This window comes from Chinchilla lanigera, unplaced genomic scaffold (assembly GCF_000276665.1).
Source record: "Chinchilla lanigera isolate Chin_1 unplaced genomic scaffold, ChiLan1.0 scaffold00049, whole genome shotgun sequence".
Lineage (NCBI taxonomy): Eukaryota > Metazoa > Chordata > Mammalia > Rodentia > Chinchillidae > Chinchilla > Chinchilla lanigera.
The window spans coordinates 13,461,516-13,477,942 of NW_004955450.1; positions in this window are offsets into that span (position 1 = coordinate 13,461,516).

A 16,427-nucleotide genomic window follows, 5' to 3' on the forward strand; every position below is an offset into this window, starting at 1 on the left:
TTCTCATTTTTGAGATATGGAAACAGAAAACTTGTCCAAAGAAAAAGGCAGAGTTCAAGCCCAGAATGGCTTAACTTCAGAGTCTCTACTATCAAATTTCTCAGAAAATTTAGCCAAGATTCTTTGCATGAAGTCTTAGGGAACATAATACAACATCTCGTAAAGTGGTAAGATAGACTATGAGACAGAAGAAAAGACACTGTCACTTCGAAGGACCGAGTCACTTTCAGGTACCCATTCTCTCTGATTTTTAGAGGTAAGCCCATCTTACCCAATCTTCCCATGAGGAATAATTTTTCCTGTACACACTCTCAACTTCTCCCTGTTTCCTCCCTCAAGCCTGGGGAACAGGGGCTTCTCTAATTAGAAAACATGGATAGAATAACTAAGCATGCTCAGCTTGGTGATGCCTTTCTTCTTTCTCTTGGAAATGTCCTTCTCTTTATAGAGGGGGTGCCCCACTCCCACCCAGCCACAGGCACCTCTCTCTTGGGCTGACTGACACATGGGGAGGGGTGCTGGCCTGCTGTGTCATGGTGGGGAGGATAATAAGCCTTCTTGGTTCAGGAGCACGGGTAGCTGATCTCCGGAACTCTCACACTAAGCCACAATCTCTTGCTTCATTTCTGTGAACGAGAGGTGCCGTTTGGCTTCTTCCTCGACTCTTCAGAACTGGCCAGAGATGGGTGGCTTTTGCATTCTCCCTGGGGGACTTCAGGGTTCCTTACTGCAAGGAATGTTTGGGGGAAAACTTGGGATGTACTCATCTATGTATTGAATTTGCTTTCCTGTCTGCTCAGTCCAATGGGGAGTTCCTCCCATGTAGGAAGTCTATTCCTCTCTAATTCCTCTTTCTCCATCACAGTCTCCCTTTGGCCAGTATCCACAGCAAGGAGCTAAGGAAGAATTTTATTGTGTACTTGTCCTGAGTTTCTATGGAGAAGCAGGCCTCACGCCATGCAAATCTTCTTTTTGAAGATTATCTGGTTGTTTCACAATGATATTAATAAAACCAATATATGAAATTGACCATTTCCATAGGGCACCCACGGTAAAGTTTTTGCTGTTTCTGACAAACCAGGTGCAGAATATTCCATGTATAATTTAGGCCTTTTCCCTGTGGGATGCTCTGCTGGTTTTGTATATAACTTCGGTTATTATTGCCATTAAGAAAAGATATTTTAGGGACAAACTCATTTTTTGAATAGATTGTTATCTCAAATTAAAAAAGATTACGGGAACTAGCAATCAATGCAGCCATCTAATTGCTATTTCTCCAATTAAAAATTAATATACCGAAAGAGCTGCCTGGAACCAATTGGTCTTTAGATAATTTTGAAATAAGGAAAAAAATAACAGTTTAAAAGCAGTGGGCTTGGGTGAGTGTGGCAGGGTCTGCAGCTTCTGTCCCTCCTGCAGCACAAGCCACAGGGACAGAGGGAAGTGGACCTCATGCTGGTGGTCACCATGGGCAGGGGGACTGGACACAAAGGGACGCCGAGCCTGCCTCTTCGTTCCCCCTATGTGAGAGACTTTCGGATGCGATCGCTGTATTTTGTGATGTACTTAAGAATAGATGGCAGGTGTCATTTTTGTGCCGTGCATGTCATTTCGTCGAGGCGGTGGGAAAGCGTGTGCGACGGAGCCTGTGCTAAAAATGTTCCTCTGTTCTTTGAGGATGTCAGCGAGGCCGTTCCTGCTTCTCTTCTGCAGAGCTTCATTTGCTAAGCAGCGTTAGGATAGATGGGACCAAGGAAGATGAAATCAAAGAAAGTCTCTTATGTCTTAAAGACAGGACGTCCTTCTACTTAGCTCAGATAAGCCTCTTTAATCTGAAAGAGTGATGCTTTGCATTTTGAGCATAACAGGTGCTCACTTGTGAGCTGGAATAAATTATTACACATATGTGCACACACATGCATATGTGTATATTAATAGAGCAGGCAGCAAAGCTTGTGGATGCAGAGATCTGGTCGGGTCCCAGTGAGGAGGTGGGTTTCCGATCTGCTTTTGTTGGAGCACACGTCATCGGTGCAACCACAGAGCGGATCCCGGGATGCTGGGGTGTGACCTCGGCCCTCACGTCTGCAGGAGGATAAGATGGAGCCAGAGAAGATGTAGAATAAGGGACGGGAATCATTCACGGGGCCGTAGCTGTTTAGAAAAAGACAAAACTCCGGGGCAGAGGAGAGGTCAATGGGCTGTTTCCTATGCACGGAGGGTTTGGAGCAGGTAAATCGGGGACAAACCCAGCAAAGCTCAGCCTGGGACTGGCCGGGGAATTCAGGGAAAGAAATTCAGGAGTCAGGAGGGCAGGAGCCGCGAGGAGACTGAAAGGCAGGTTCAGAACAAGAACCTGTGAGGACGCAGAGTCCAGGCCCGGCGCTCTGGGGGCGCAGGTAGTGACAGCGCCTACCAGTGGCTCTCACTCAAATCTTGTGTGATGGCAAGGAAGACCCGAGACCCGTTCTCTGATCTCCCGCCACAGCTCTGAGTCTCCCGCAGAGCCCTGTCGGTCCTGTGTCCTCTGTACTTGATCCAGGGGGGCTCCCCGGACACCTCTTTCTGTCCCCGCAGCCTGCAGAGCCTCAGATCTCTGATGCCAGCCCCTGCCTCACTGAGGCTCGCACCCTGCGGAGACCAATCCGGTCGGAAAGAGGAGCGTGGGTGGGGCTAAACATGGGTATTTATAAAACTTTCCCTGCACTAAACAACCCAACTATTTTGCCTCCCTCATACAAAGCTTAGACTCCTCCCCTTTGTCTTTGACCTTCTTGTGGAATGTCAGTTTTCATAGCCCCGTGTGTCATTTCCTTTCTCTTGCTAAGACCCAGTCCCAGGTGTACCCCGAATTGCGCCAAGACTTTGGAAGAGGTGACAAACGCTCCCGGCACCCCAGGCACCTTTCTCACAGCACACGCCACTCCAGACCTACAGCTGAACACACGAACACTCCTATCTCCTTTCTCCTTGAGGAGTTTAATTTTCTTGGGGTTGTGTCTTAGGAATTTTTTGGTAGCCCTTAGTGTGAGAAAGTAAAGTAGTTCAAACATAACAAACTCATGGTTCTAAGAGCTTTATAGATACCTCATCTTTATAGATACCTGTATCTTCACAACCTCCTTATAAGGTAGATACTATTTCAGTATCATTGCCCCACTTTGCAGATTAGGAAACTGAGGCACAACGGAGCTAGGTGAAGGTTACAGCTAATGTGTGGTTGAGTGAAGATTTGAACTCACCTTGGCCTACTTTTTTCACAGCTGTGGTCTGCTGCCTTTCAAATCAGGATACAGGGGTCACTGCAACGTATCAAGGAGACTCCTGCAGGTTGGCAGGACTGTTTTCAGGACCAAGACCTCAGGCGCAGCACTGATTTGGGGAGAAGAGGCCGAGGGCAGGGCTGAGCTGGAGCCCTCCTCAGCAGTCACATGTCTGCTCCCAGGGAACACGCGGGTCATCTCCCTGTCCCTTTCTCTCTTGCGCTCAGACCCTGGCTTTTCCTTCTCCCAAAGAGCACCATGTGGAAGGACGAGCAGCAACCTTGTGGAAGGTTTGCTGGGGAGAGCGGCAGACAAAGCATCCGTCGTGTGCATGGACATGACAAAGCTACAATAAGCAATAAGTCTCTGACTTCTCCAGCAGGAAACTTAGAGGTGAAGGGTGCTGCAGCAAGCCAGAAGTTAATCTCAGCCAGAAGAGCAAGATAAATTAAAAGGCAAATGGTTTGCCTGCTCCTCCTTCCTCTTCCAGAGTCTGCTGCGGACCGGCCCTTGAGCTTGCTGGATAATAAATCTCTCCCATTTGCCACCTAGTGCCAAGAATTTTCCTGTTGTGGCTGCCTCCTGTTAGGATATTTTGGCAGTGAGAAGCCACGTGGTATGGAAGGACAGGGAGTGCCATTGCTGGTCTCCATTTCCAGCCAGGTTCCTGTGACCTCTGCTTCTTTGAGACCTACTCCCATTCTGGTTTCAGAGTTGGCTCCACCATCCTGGCATAGGCATTCCCCCAAGGTTTGCTTGGAGCCATTGAACCAGGGAAGGTTCACCTTCCACAGTGCACTTGTGAAGACCATCTCTGACCCAACTAAATGGCTTTGCGGTTGACAGACAGAAGTCTCAGCATTCCTTCAGTGGCCCCTGCTTTGGTTTAAGGAGCTGTCCAAGGTGGTTAATACTGAATAAGTGCAGATGGACTATTGGGTCAGAAGGTCCCTGTCCCGAGGTGAGGACCTAGGGTTTGATGCAGTCCTCCAGGGAACCCAGCATTGTGCTAGAGAAGTCCAAGGTTGTTGCTCCCACCTTCAAAGACTGTAGGATGGAATCACCAACTGCCTCAGGCTGGCTCTCAGCTCCAGGGAAATCGGAAGGGAATGAATCCCATTATCAGAGGCCAAGAGCTTGGTCCTCTCTTAGCTGCCACTGGACAGTGACCCGACTGACTGATCAGCTCCCTATCTCTGACACAGTGTTTCCCCAGTGGGGCTCCAGGAGGAGATCCTCACATGCTTACAGCCTGTTCTCTGTGTCCAAATCCTTCAAATATGCGACAGACTCAAACTCAGACTTGTCACACATGTGTGTAATGCCCTAAGGATGATGTATTCTTTCAGTGTTCTTTCCCAGTTTGTGGGGAGGTCTGGGCCTCACACCTGCTGCTGTTGAGGGTTATCGATGGTCCCTACCCTCGGTGTCACACAGTCCTGTGCATTCCAGGAGGTGCTCTGTTGTCTAAAGGACAGGCCCGGCCCTGGGTTCCATCAGGGAGAAGCAACTCCACTTCTACTTCCTTTTGGAGCTTAGAGGGAGACTGTGTCTCAGCAAAGTGCTCTTCAGACTTTGAAGCACAGTCTGAAGACCCCTACTTTGTGCTCATTGCATCTGAATGTTCTTGTCCCTAGCGCCCTTGCTGCGGTCACTTCCTCCGCGTCCCATGCGGATGGTCTTCCCGGGCTCTCTTTGGCTTTGGGCTCTTCTTACCTTCTCTTGGGTTGGTTTTTCACTCTCATAGCTCTGAAGAACTACTTCCCATACTTCTTCACCAAAACAGAAAGTAATTTGACCAAAATTGAGTGACCCTTTGCTCGTTAGAGCTACTATAACCAAATATCTTAGACTAACTGATAAATAAATAATAGAAACGTATTTCCTTACAGTTTTGGGGGGTGGAGTTCCAAGATCAAGAGGACCGCAGATGTGGTGTCTGGGTGGAGGCTCTTCCTCATGGGTGGTGACTCCTTCTTGCTGAGTCCTCATAAGGGAAAACACGCTCCCTTGGGCCACTTTTCTAAGGGTGCTAATCACATTCACGGGGGCTCTGAGCCCATGAGCTAGACACTTTCAAAAGCCCTACCTCTTAATAACATCATACCATCCCAGTGGGGTTGAGTCTGAGCATATGAATGTTGAGGGATGTAAATACTCAGATCATAGCACCCACCTTCCCCTCTTAACTCCCCTTTGTATTTCCCATCTCCTTGACTGGCACCTTAGCCACATAGCTTCCTAGCTGAGGAACTTATGGTGCATCTCACCTTCAGTCTTGCTTTCCTCTACACTATAATATGGACTGGTTTTGTTTTTTTTTATATCCCTTCAAAGAATCCTCTTCTTCTGTTTCCTCTGCCATGGGCTTCATTTCAGTCTGTGACATCTCTTTTGCTCCTAAGTCATCTTCCTAGCATAGAAATGTGGTTATGCCTGCCCTCGGTGTAGAACTCCTGACACAGTGCCCCCATTATTTCCTGGTGAGGTCTGAACTCCTTGGCATGGAAGACATCACTCTTTGTGATCTGCTTCTGCCTCCTCTCACACACCTCTGCACCTTGCACCTGATGGTCCTCCAATAAGTAGGTTTTGTGGACCCTGAAATACATCATGCTGTCAACATTTCTCACCCTTCCCATGTACTCTTTTCCTCTGCCTAGGAGGCCTTTCTGCCCTAGTTCGCTTGGGGAATTGCTGGCCATCCTTCCAGCGATGGGCTAAGCACAGTTCCAAAGACCCTTCACCAGTCAGGCACTGCGATGCATGCCTGTAGTCCCAGCACTCTGGGAAGCTGAGGCAAAGACATAACGAGTTTGAGTCCAGGCTGGGCAATTTAGTGACTTAGAGAGACCCTGTCTCAAAATTTAAAAAGGGTAAGGAATGTAGCTCAATGCGAAGGTTCTGGATTCAATCTCTAGTATCACCAGCAGAGAGAGAGAAAGAGAGAGAGAGAGAAACAGAAACAGAGACAGACAGAGACTAAGAGACAGAGAGACAAAAAAAGAGAGGCAGAGGCACCCTTTCCAGACTCCAACCCCACTGCTCTCTCTTTGCTGTATCGTCTGTTACGATGCATTGGGATTTATGTGCATCCTCCTACTCCCTTCAGGACCACAAGCTCCTTAGAGCAGGTCTGTGTCTTTGTTCCTCTTTCTAAGCACGGTTCCCGGTGCCACGTCTGACGTATGGCTAATGCTCAGCTAAGCTGAACTGTCACTGAAGGTAGCTGAGTACCAAGGTACCAAATTACAGGCTTCCTTAGTGACAAAGTGGTGACTCGCTTATTTTATTCCAAGTTGTCAAAACAGTCATATGTTTAAAAATATCCAGGCATTATTCTGCCTAGAGAGGAAGAAGGCAAACGGGAAGCCAAAACGATGAGGGAAAGTATTTTGCATTAGGTGCAAATTAAAACTCCTAGGTAAATAGCAAGAGAGACACAGCGGGAGATTTCGGTGTGAGTTCCTTAGGAAATATTTTCAGCTAATACTTTTAATTGATATTTTCCTGGAGCCGCAAGTGTTCTACTGTGTGGCTGATTTGTTCCCATTTATTTTTACCTTTCAGCTGGGTTTATCTTTGCATAGATTATCATCTCTGGTTCCATTTTAATTCCAGTTGCTCGTGGTGTGCTACCGAAGGAATGCAGTGGGGGGCCCTTTGGGATTTCATAGCCATTTGATTCAAAAATTTATTCTAGGGAAACCCCTTTAAACTATGGTGCTTAAAACCTCATGGATAATCAAATGAGATGAAGAAATGGTCCCCTCTGGGAAATCACACTTCAATTTGTAAAATGTTTCCCTTGGATGCCTTAGGAGTGTTTGCTGAGGATCTTCCTAGCAGTGTGACACGCTTTGTGGTAGAGGCGACCTCCCTTGGAGTCCCTTCCAGGCCCGGCTCCACACAAAGGCCTTTGATGCTCACGGCCTCCAGAACTGCACAAGTTCTGTCAGACGTCCCCGTCCCCAAGGGAGTCTCTTCCTTGAGGAGCTGGCAAGAGGGAAGCTAGTGGTTCAGATTCTTGCTTTGTCAGGTAAAGGTAGCTCGTTCCTTCTTTAGCTGAGTGTGATAGAAGCTGAGATCAGTGAAGCAGCCGTGTTGTGGCTAAACTTCCCAGGTCACCCCAGATTTCAAAACAGTATCATTAGGTGTTGGCAAGGGACCATTTCTTACCCCTGTATAAAATGTAAATGCAGTCTCCTGAGGGGATTTTACTATTTTTATTGACTTTCATTGTGCACCCTGAGCAAGAAGAGTGAGCAGGCATCAAATGCAACTTCCACATGAGTCCCCTGGACCGTCTTCCTCCAGGGTGCAGGGCCTAGCATGGTCCCTCCTTGCTAGGTACACTGTGGCCCCATGCCTTAGGAAACCTGTTCCGTGATCTCTGCTACACTTCACTCAAGACCACACCTCAGGAGAGTCAGCAGCCCCTTGCAAAGAGGTACAGACCACATATACAGGCACATGGCTGCAAGCTCTGTCACTGCCCTGAAGGACAAGGGACCTCACTGAGCTAGCGCTTTGCTCGGCCTTGTAAGTTAAGATCACTAAGTCTGATTTACTTGGAATGAGATTCACCTGATTAGGTGAACAGGTCTACGACTTTTGACAATACAAGCAGCCACGCAACTATCACCATCAGTATCTAGCACTGCTACCACCCTCAAAGGTTCCCTCCGACCTCTTTCTTGTCAGTCCCTCCCACAGTCTCAGGCCCTCATGATCCCTGATGTATTCTTTCTACCGATAGCTTTTGCCCCTTCTCAGATGTCATAGAAATGAAATCACACAGTAATTCAGACCTTTGAATCTGGTTTCTATTATGTAGCAAAATGCTGAGTTTTTTTTATGTTGTTACATGTGTCCAGAGTTGGTTCCTTTTTATTACTGAGGAGTCTTTTATTATATGTCTGGATGTGCCACAATTGGTGTATCTATTTACAACTTGATGGACTTTTGGGTTTGCTTCTAGTCTTTGATGATTATGAAGTTTTGCATATAGACTTTTATGTGGGCACAAATATTCATTCCTTTGGGTAGATACCGAGGGGCAGAGTTGCTGATCGTGTGGTATGTATGTTTGACTAGATACAAACTACCAACTGGTTTCCAAAGTGCCAACAGCAATATATGTGTCGTCCTTACCAGCAATTTTCACTTTGAGCCATTAAACTGGTAGTATGTGGTACCATCTTGTCATAGTTTTAATTTGCATATCCCCAGAGGCTAATGCAGTTTAATATATTTTTCTTTGCTTATTTTCCACTCATAATTCTTCTGTGCTGATGCATCTTTTCACACCATTTGCTTATTTTTAGTCTAGTCTTTTATTATTATTATTGTTGAGTTCTGAGTCTTGTTTATATATTGTAAATAGAAGTACTTTATTAGCCATGTACATTGCCAGTATTTTCCCTCGGTGCGTTACTTACTTTATTTTCCTAAAAGTGATTTTAGAATAGCAGATATTTTAAAATTTTAATAATGTCCCATTTATCAATCTTTTATTTATGACTCATACCCAGCTCATAAGTATAGCTGGGCAAGGGTGTTGGACAGTGGTTTTGGAAGAAGAGGAAGAGAAATCAGCTGGTGCCTGGAAGCCTGCCCCAGATGTACCCTCCCCACAGTCCTCTCCATTCTTAGATCTCCTGACCGTTGTCCCAACTGTCCCCAGCTGTTTCTCACCTACCTTCCCTCTGTCTCTACTTCTGCCGTTCCCAGCTTTATACTTTCCCCCGGCTGTCTGCGATCTGAGGGCAAAGAAGCCCTCTGCACCAACTTGACAGTCTTCCCCTACCAAATTCCTAAGGCACACTAAACTGCATCTTCTAACCTGTTTCTGAAAAAAGCGAGATCTGAATCCAAGCCACTCCTAAAAAGCTAACCTGCCTAGCTCTTATTTATGCTGTGAGTGTTTCCTGACCATGTGTTTCGTATCAACTCTTCTGGCTGCCTAGGTAGTTAACATCTTCCCCATAGCCTCAGCCTCTTTGCCTGCCCTCCCTTCCCACGACTCCAGCCCTGCCAGGACTGCCTCTGCGCCTGTCACTTGCCCTGCATCTGTGGCCACACTGTGCTCTCCTGCCACTCTGCAATGGCTCTTTCCAGAGCTTGGCATGGTTTTCCAGCCTGTGCCTTCTCCGCCTGGCGAGGTCCCACTCTGCCTCCAGGCCCCATGGCATCTCCCGTGCCTGACTGGCCCTCGTGCCCAGTCCCTCCTCAGCTCCCCCTGTCCTCTATGCTTCCACTGTGCTTACACTTTACACACCCCTGGAAAGCACTTTTCATTCCGTGGAGACACTGATGCAAGGACAGAACTGTGATTCACCTTTGTTGCAAGTTTCAGGCAGGCTCCCTCCACGCTGCGAAGGCCTCGTGTTTCCCACCTTTGTGACATGAGGAGACATCATGGCCTTTCCTCTTGCTGTGTCTCTCCTGTGCCTTCCCTCTGCCCATGCCCGTCCCGTCCCCTCCTTGAGCACGGCTTGGCGTCGTCTCCTCTGTGAAGCTCCCTGCCCGCTCTGCATCGCGTTCACTCAGTGCTCTCAGGCTCCGGGATGCTTGCTCTTCTCCAAATCACACACGGCGCCGCCTCCCTCCACCGCTCCTGTTTTGTTTGCCACAGGTCTGCTTGTATGGCCTGGTTGTAAATACTGGCAGCAGAGGCGTCTTTGCCTTTGGCTTCTTTGTGTCCTGGAACTCTCAGCTGAATGCCACCCTTCTCCACGCCTGGCTGACACCTTCTGAGACTTTCAGAATTGACCAGGACACTCTCTGTCACGTTGTGTGCTATGTAAGCTTGTGTTGTGGGGCACTAACACTCTACCGACCTACGGTAGGTGGCCTATGCGCCCATCCGTCTCCCGACACACACAAGCTCCTGCGAGGTGGGGCCCAAGTGTGTTGAGAGCCGCATAGCACAGACATCGAATTCTAACTCCTCCACTCAGTAGCCGAGTGAACCTTCATTAGGACAATCAGCACCAGCTGTAGTGATAACCTCACACTCTCAGTGCCGTCACTTGCCCTACGGTCCTGTTCTGTACTATGTCACAGTAAAATGTGGTTCTACAGGGCATGGCTGAAGCTTGTGCTCAGGAAGTCAAGGTCCTTCTGTGCTGTGATGGCCGCTTTTCAGCATGGATGATCCCTGGCTTGGGAGACCCACACATGGAGGATACTGTGTGAGGAGGTCTGCTGCCGGGCCTAAGAGTGGAACATAGCACTTCTACTAGTGTTCTTTTGATCTGACAGCAAGAGAATCTGGCAATGTATTCCTGCTATGGCACCAAGAAAAATGACATAGTTATATGCATAACATCATATCTACTGTATTTTGCCATATTTTCATTGCAAAATTTGAATTTTATTACTTAAGATAGGGGTTCTGTTGCATATTATAGAAAGGCCAAAGTTATGTTGCTTTTAAAAGTTTATTTTTTTCCACCACAAAGAGATGTAAAAGTAGTTGGTTCACTGGGGGTACACTAGCTGCCCAGAATGTCCAGGGAATCTGTATCCTTACAACGCTCATCAACCATTAACCTCATGGTGCAAAATGGCAGCTAGGGCTAAGCCACCACATACATGTTCTGTGAGGCAGAAAAGAGAAAGGAAAGAAAAGCAAGGCATGTCTCTTTCCTTCAAGAAGCTTCCCAGAAGACTCTAAGACTAAACTGTTTACATTTTATCAGGTAGAACTTAGTGATAGAATCATACTTTAAAGTAAGAATACCTGGCAAATATAAATAACCAACAAGACAAAAATATACCCTGCTGAAATCAAGTTCCTGTTTTTAAGAGGAAGGAAAAAATGGATATTGAGACCAGCAGGAAGCATTCTATGCCTTAGAGGTAAGGCGGTTTATTTACTAAATCATTTTAAGGGCCCAGTGAGATAATGTGTAAAAATGGTGGCCAGTAAGTGGTAGTCATTGTCATTATAAGCACAATTATTATTATATGCATGCCTAGAACACAGTTTATGCACATTTGAAATAAATAAACTATGTCAATAAGGAAATACTTGTTGGCCTGAATCTAATTACTTTATTACTCCATTATTTATTTCTAGTCATTAAGTATTCATTCTCTCAGATATTAAACATTCCTGTTCTTCCGGAGAGGTCCTTATTAACTACTATTTGGCTAGGATTACTTTTTCACAGTATCTTGTTTGGCTCAAGGTCACCTACAGTATGGCACCAGAGAAGTGGACCTAGGAAAAAAAGAGGGGAGGAAAAGCAGAAGACCAAGGTTTGGGAAACCTTGACTTTAGCCCTCACTCTGCTATCACTAGCTACAGCCCCCGAAGGAACCCTTTCCACCTCTGGAATTTACACCCCTTGGCTGCAGGGTAAACGTGCTTCCTGGTCCTCGGGTCATTATGTATCACGTATGTTCCTTGCTCTGTCTCCTGTTAGCAGCAGTCTTTTATGAGTACAGAGGCTATGTTTGACTGTAACACACTACGTGAGGGCTGCGACACCGGCTGAGGATGGAGGATGCCCGGCTTGCGATCCTGGCTCTACCACAGTAGGCTGGGGGGCTTGTGCGTGTCACTTAGTCTTTCTGTCCTCCTGCCTTCTGGGCTGCACAGTGAAGGGCCGGCCTTTGCCAGTCTCCCAGAGCATTTCCAGCTCTGAGTTCCTGAGACTGCAGCAGCTGTCGTGCTCCCTACACTGTTCCTGCTCACCTGGATGATGCCATGGAAACCCTTGTGAGTGCCTACTGATGGAAGTGATGGTCCCTTACCCTGTGTGTCCCTTGGCCTGCCTCGCTTGGCCAGTGTGTGGACTGAGTCTTTTCTTTAACAATACCCAAGTCTTCAGTTGCTTGCCCTGTCCCGTTTCATGCGGTACAATCTCACAATGTCCAATAGCCTGTGTCCTGACCTACAGAAAAGCTGAAAAATTCAGATTTTTAGATCAAGCTCAAATCTGCTCTGAAGCCATGGGCAAGACATGTGACCTTTTGAAACCTTAGCTTTTTGCACTTATGAAATGGTCCATGGGATATGTACCAGGGAGGACTGAAGATCATTGAAAACATGAATAAAACCTCCTGACACATCAACCCTTTGGAAACACTAAATAGTATTATTTCTTCCATCTCTAGGCAGAATCCACTTTGCCATCCAAAGTGCGTGACTTGGAAATTTGGATGGATGGACATGTGATTTGGAACAATGGGAGCAGTTCCAAGTTCCAGTTCTTTAAACAGAACCTAAGCAGAGAGTGAAGCTGTACTGCACGGTGTAGTTGTAGAGAAAGTGGCCTCAGAATCCCTGAGTCTGGCTTTTGAGGGTTGTGAAGCAGTAAGAACATACAAAGAACTTCACCCTGGACTCATAGGTGTGCACCTCAGCAATAGCTTAACCATGCCCTGGAAGTCTGCAATCAATACCATCTCCCCCTAGAAAAATACTCCACATGCTGAATAAAACAAACTTGAGAAATTTTCCTAGTATAGACTTTCCAGAGAGATATATTTCAAATCAGCTTTATTTCACTGTGAATTAGCCCAGTTAATGCCAATCTCTAGGGGCTAAGAAGTTTAAGCAACATCAACAATAGCATCAATAATAAATTCCACAACAGCGTTTTTCACATCCTAAAACCTCCCTCCAAAAGAAAGATAGGATGTCGATTGTCCCCACCAGCTTAATTGTTTGCTGTTGCGATTAATTGGGTAATTTATAAAATTTATTATCCCCTTCTGGCCAACAGAGCCTTTCTATTGAGGAACATAATAGATGTAATTTGGGCTTTAAAACCAAAGTGGAGATGAAGCCAAAAGCTTCCTACAAGGCTCTCAATAGCACAAGGATCCTGCTCAGCCCTGGGTTAGGTTAGGCCATCCTGGGGATATGTGGCACTGTATTAGCAAGAGATTTAGAAAAAGAGAAGAGCTGTAGAAGCAGATGGTGACCTGTCTAAATACCACCCTGGATACTGAGCGTGAATACTGCCTTTCAGATGTATCGGGATGCATACTAGAGGCTTATCTCTCTCCCACCTGATGGCAAGAGGGTGGCAGATGAGGGGCGCCCTTCTGTCCCTGTGCTCTGCACACTGGAGCATTTCTTCTGAAGTAGAAAAATCCTAAGCCCAGAAACAATTAGGATGTTTGCCAATGGAGCAATTGGACAAATCATTCAGGAAACCCAAGGGGTCTTTTGCTAAGGGCTATTTCAGGTATGTCTGATGATTTGGGCACAACTGAGGCAGGACTCTGAAACTGGCACATTCTGGTTGTGCTCTGCAGCTCCTGAGCATGTGCTAGGCAGCCTGGTACTGTGGGTTGTGGGAACTCTCTTGCAGAGGGAGCAGAGCCTCTTAGCTGGTGTGGGACAGGTGCTCCAGATCCCAGGCCGATTGCTAATCTGGGCTGCGCATTGTGCCCAGGAAAGGGCCCTGGACGTCTACTCCAATTGCCTGCAGGTAACCCACTGTGGATGGGGTCTTCCTTCAGCTGCTGTGGTCAGTCATTAAGTCAAATGAGGCAGAGGGGCAAGAAAGGATAACTCCTTGGAAAGGTAGATATGAGGAAGGGAATAGTAGAAGGGAGGAAAGCGGTTAAGGAGAGACAATGGGGTATGATTAAAATATGTTATCTGCATATATGAAAATGCTACAGTGAAATCCAATATGTTATAAAATTACAGCATATATAAAATTATATATCTATATTAAAGAAAGGATAATTTTTCCTGCTCCTTTTATTTTTTTTATTTTAAAAATAAACGGAGGAAAACATTAACAGACAGACAACATTTTACAAAATAGCAAAAGAACAGTACAGACAATACAGAGTTACAAACAAAGTGGTAGGAAATTAGCAATGCTTGTTGAATTACATATTGATATCTTCAAAGTGGTTTCTCATGAAAACAGATAGAGACATGCAATATTGATCAATCAAGGACTCATTGACAGTTTCTTTCAGCAAACAGAAGACAGTAGAACAACCATGTTAACTATCCTGTATATGCATACATACAATAGCTCAGTGGCACAAGCACCTGCCTAGCAAGTGCAAGGTCCTGAGTTCAATTCCCAGTACAAACAAACAAACACACACAAAAAACCCTAATTTCCTGCTCCTTTTAAATGAGCTTCTCTAGGCCATGACCTTGGGAGGCTCTGATGCCTACCACAGTGCCTGGCACATAGTAGGTACTCAGTAATGTTCATTGAAAGAGGCTCGTTTCCAGGAGAAGGGTAAAATGAAAGACCATCTCCTTGCTTTAGTTCCACCTGACTTGCTTGCTAATACTGGCCTTGATTATCTGCCTCTCACTGTCACTACTGGAAGTCCACAAATAGATGAGGTACGTGGGTGGGCCCGGTGAGGACGGCCAGGGCATCCATCCAGAAGCGCCTGCTCCCCAACTCCCCCAGTTAGGAGTTTCTGTTACTTCTAATGGGATTGCAGACCCTCACATGGGACAGCTTCTGGAATTGCAGATATAATTCACCAAAATTCATTAGCTGCAGACCAACACCAGGTGCTGATGGAAAACAAAATGAACAAAGAGAAGCTTTTTGCCTGACATGTTCATGGTCCAGAGTAAGACACCTTTGCTTAGACAAATGAGGATAGTGCCATGAAAACAGTGAGCGCATAGAGGTACATAAGTGCAGTGGGAGTGCCGAGGACAGACTGACATGGGGGAGGGAGGTTTATAGATGTGAAATGTGCCTGCGTTCCTCCTTATAGGAGGTGAGAAATGTGAACATGTTCCTCAGAGTTAACTAAGAGTTTGCTAGAAAAGAGAGATTGTCATTCCAGGCCTTGGGACCAGCATGAAAAAATTCCCAGGACTGTATGAGGCCATGGCAGTTTGTAGAACATGAAATGCCCTCACTTTAGGACACAGGGAGCATAGTCATATATGGGTAAGAGGAGGCTCAGGCCACAGAGTGGAGGTCTTGCTTTGCAAAGAAAACTCTTGAAGACATAGGCATAGGCAAGTTCTTTCTGAACAGAACTCCAATTACACAAGAAATAACACCAACAATCAACAAATGGGATTATATCAAGTTGAAAAGTGCACAGCAAAGGAAAGAACCACCAGAGTGAAGAGAAAACCTATCAAATGGGAAAATGCCAGCTATTCCAGGGGCTAATATCTAGAATATGTAAGAACTCAAAAAATTAGACCCTCCAAATAAAAGATCTAATAAAAAATGGGCAATTACGGCAATCAGTATGGAGATTCATCAGAAAATTAGAGATTCCATCTGACCCACCTATATTGCTTCTGTGTATCTTTCCCAAAGAGTTAAAAGCATGATATAATGGTCATACATGTACACCCATGTTTATAGTAGCACAACTCATAATAGCTAAATCTTGGAAGAGCCCTATATGTCCATCAACAGATGAATGGGGAAAGACAATGTGGTATTTGTACATAATGGAGTACTACTCATCCATAAATAAGGACAAACCTGAGTCATTTGCTGGGAAATAAAGGCACCTTGAGCCTTAGTGCTAAGCGAAATAAATCAGAAAAAGAAGGTAAAATATCACACGATTTCTGTTACATGAGAAACCCAAAGTGTAAATAATTTAGGAGAACAATAAAAGATACATGATAGGGAGAGTGACTTTGCTGAGATGGGAAGAAGATCTGGGGATGGAAGAAAATGGGAGGGAAAGGGTGGGAAGGAGAAGTAAAATAGATCGCGTTGTGTTATGTACAGATTCCCTGTGATGAATGTATTTATTATGCATTACAAATATATGCAGTAAAACAGGAAGGGATTTTTAAATAAAAATTTAAATGGGGTCTTTGGCTATGAGCTTTCATTTATTCACTCAACAAGTTTATTGAGATTTAACCCCATGCCAGGAACTATGCGAAATATTGGACCTTCATGTGACCAGAACTCACTAGGACCTTATCTTCAGGGCACTAATAGTCTAAGGGGTACAGAGAACAGAGAATGAACAAAGGAAAAGGTAATATTAGACTGTAGTAAGCACCATGGCGGACTCATTAGAAAGAAAAAGACGGGGAAATTTGTTTAGCTAGGAGAGCAAGAGAGGTCCCCTCCTGGGGTGAAGGTGACACTGAAGCTGTGTCCTGACCCAGTCCCTCAGCTAGGACAGATTCGGGGGGGGGGCGTCATCAGCAAGAAGAGG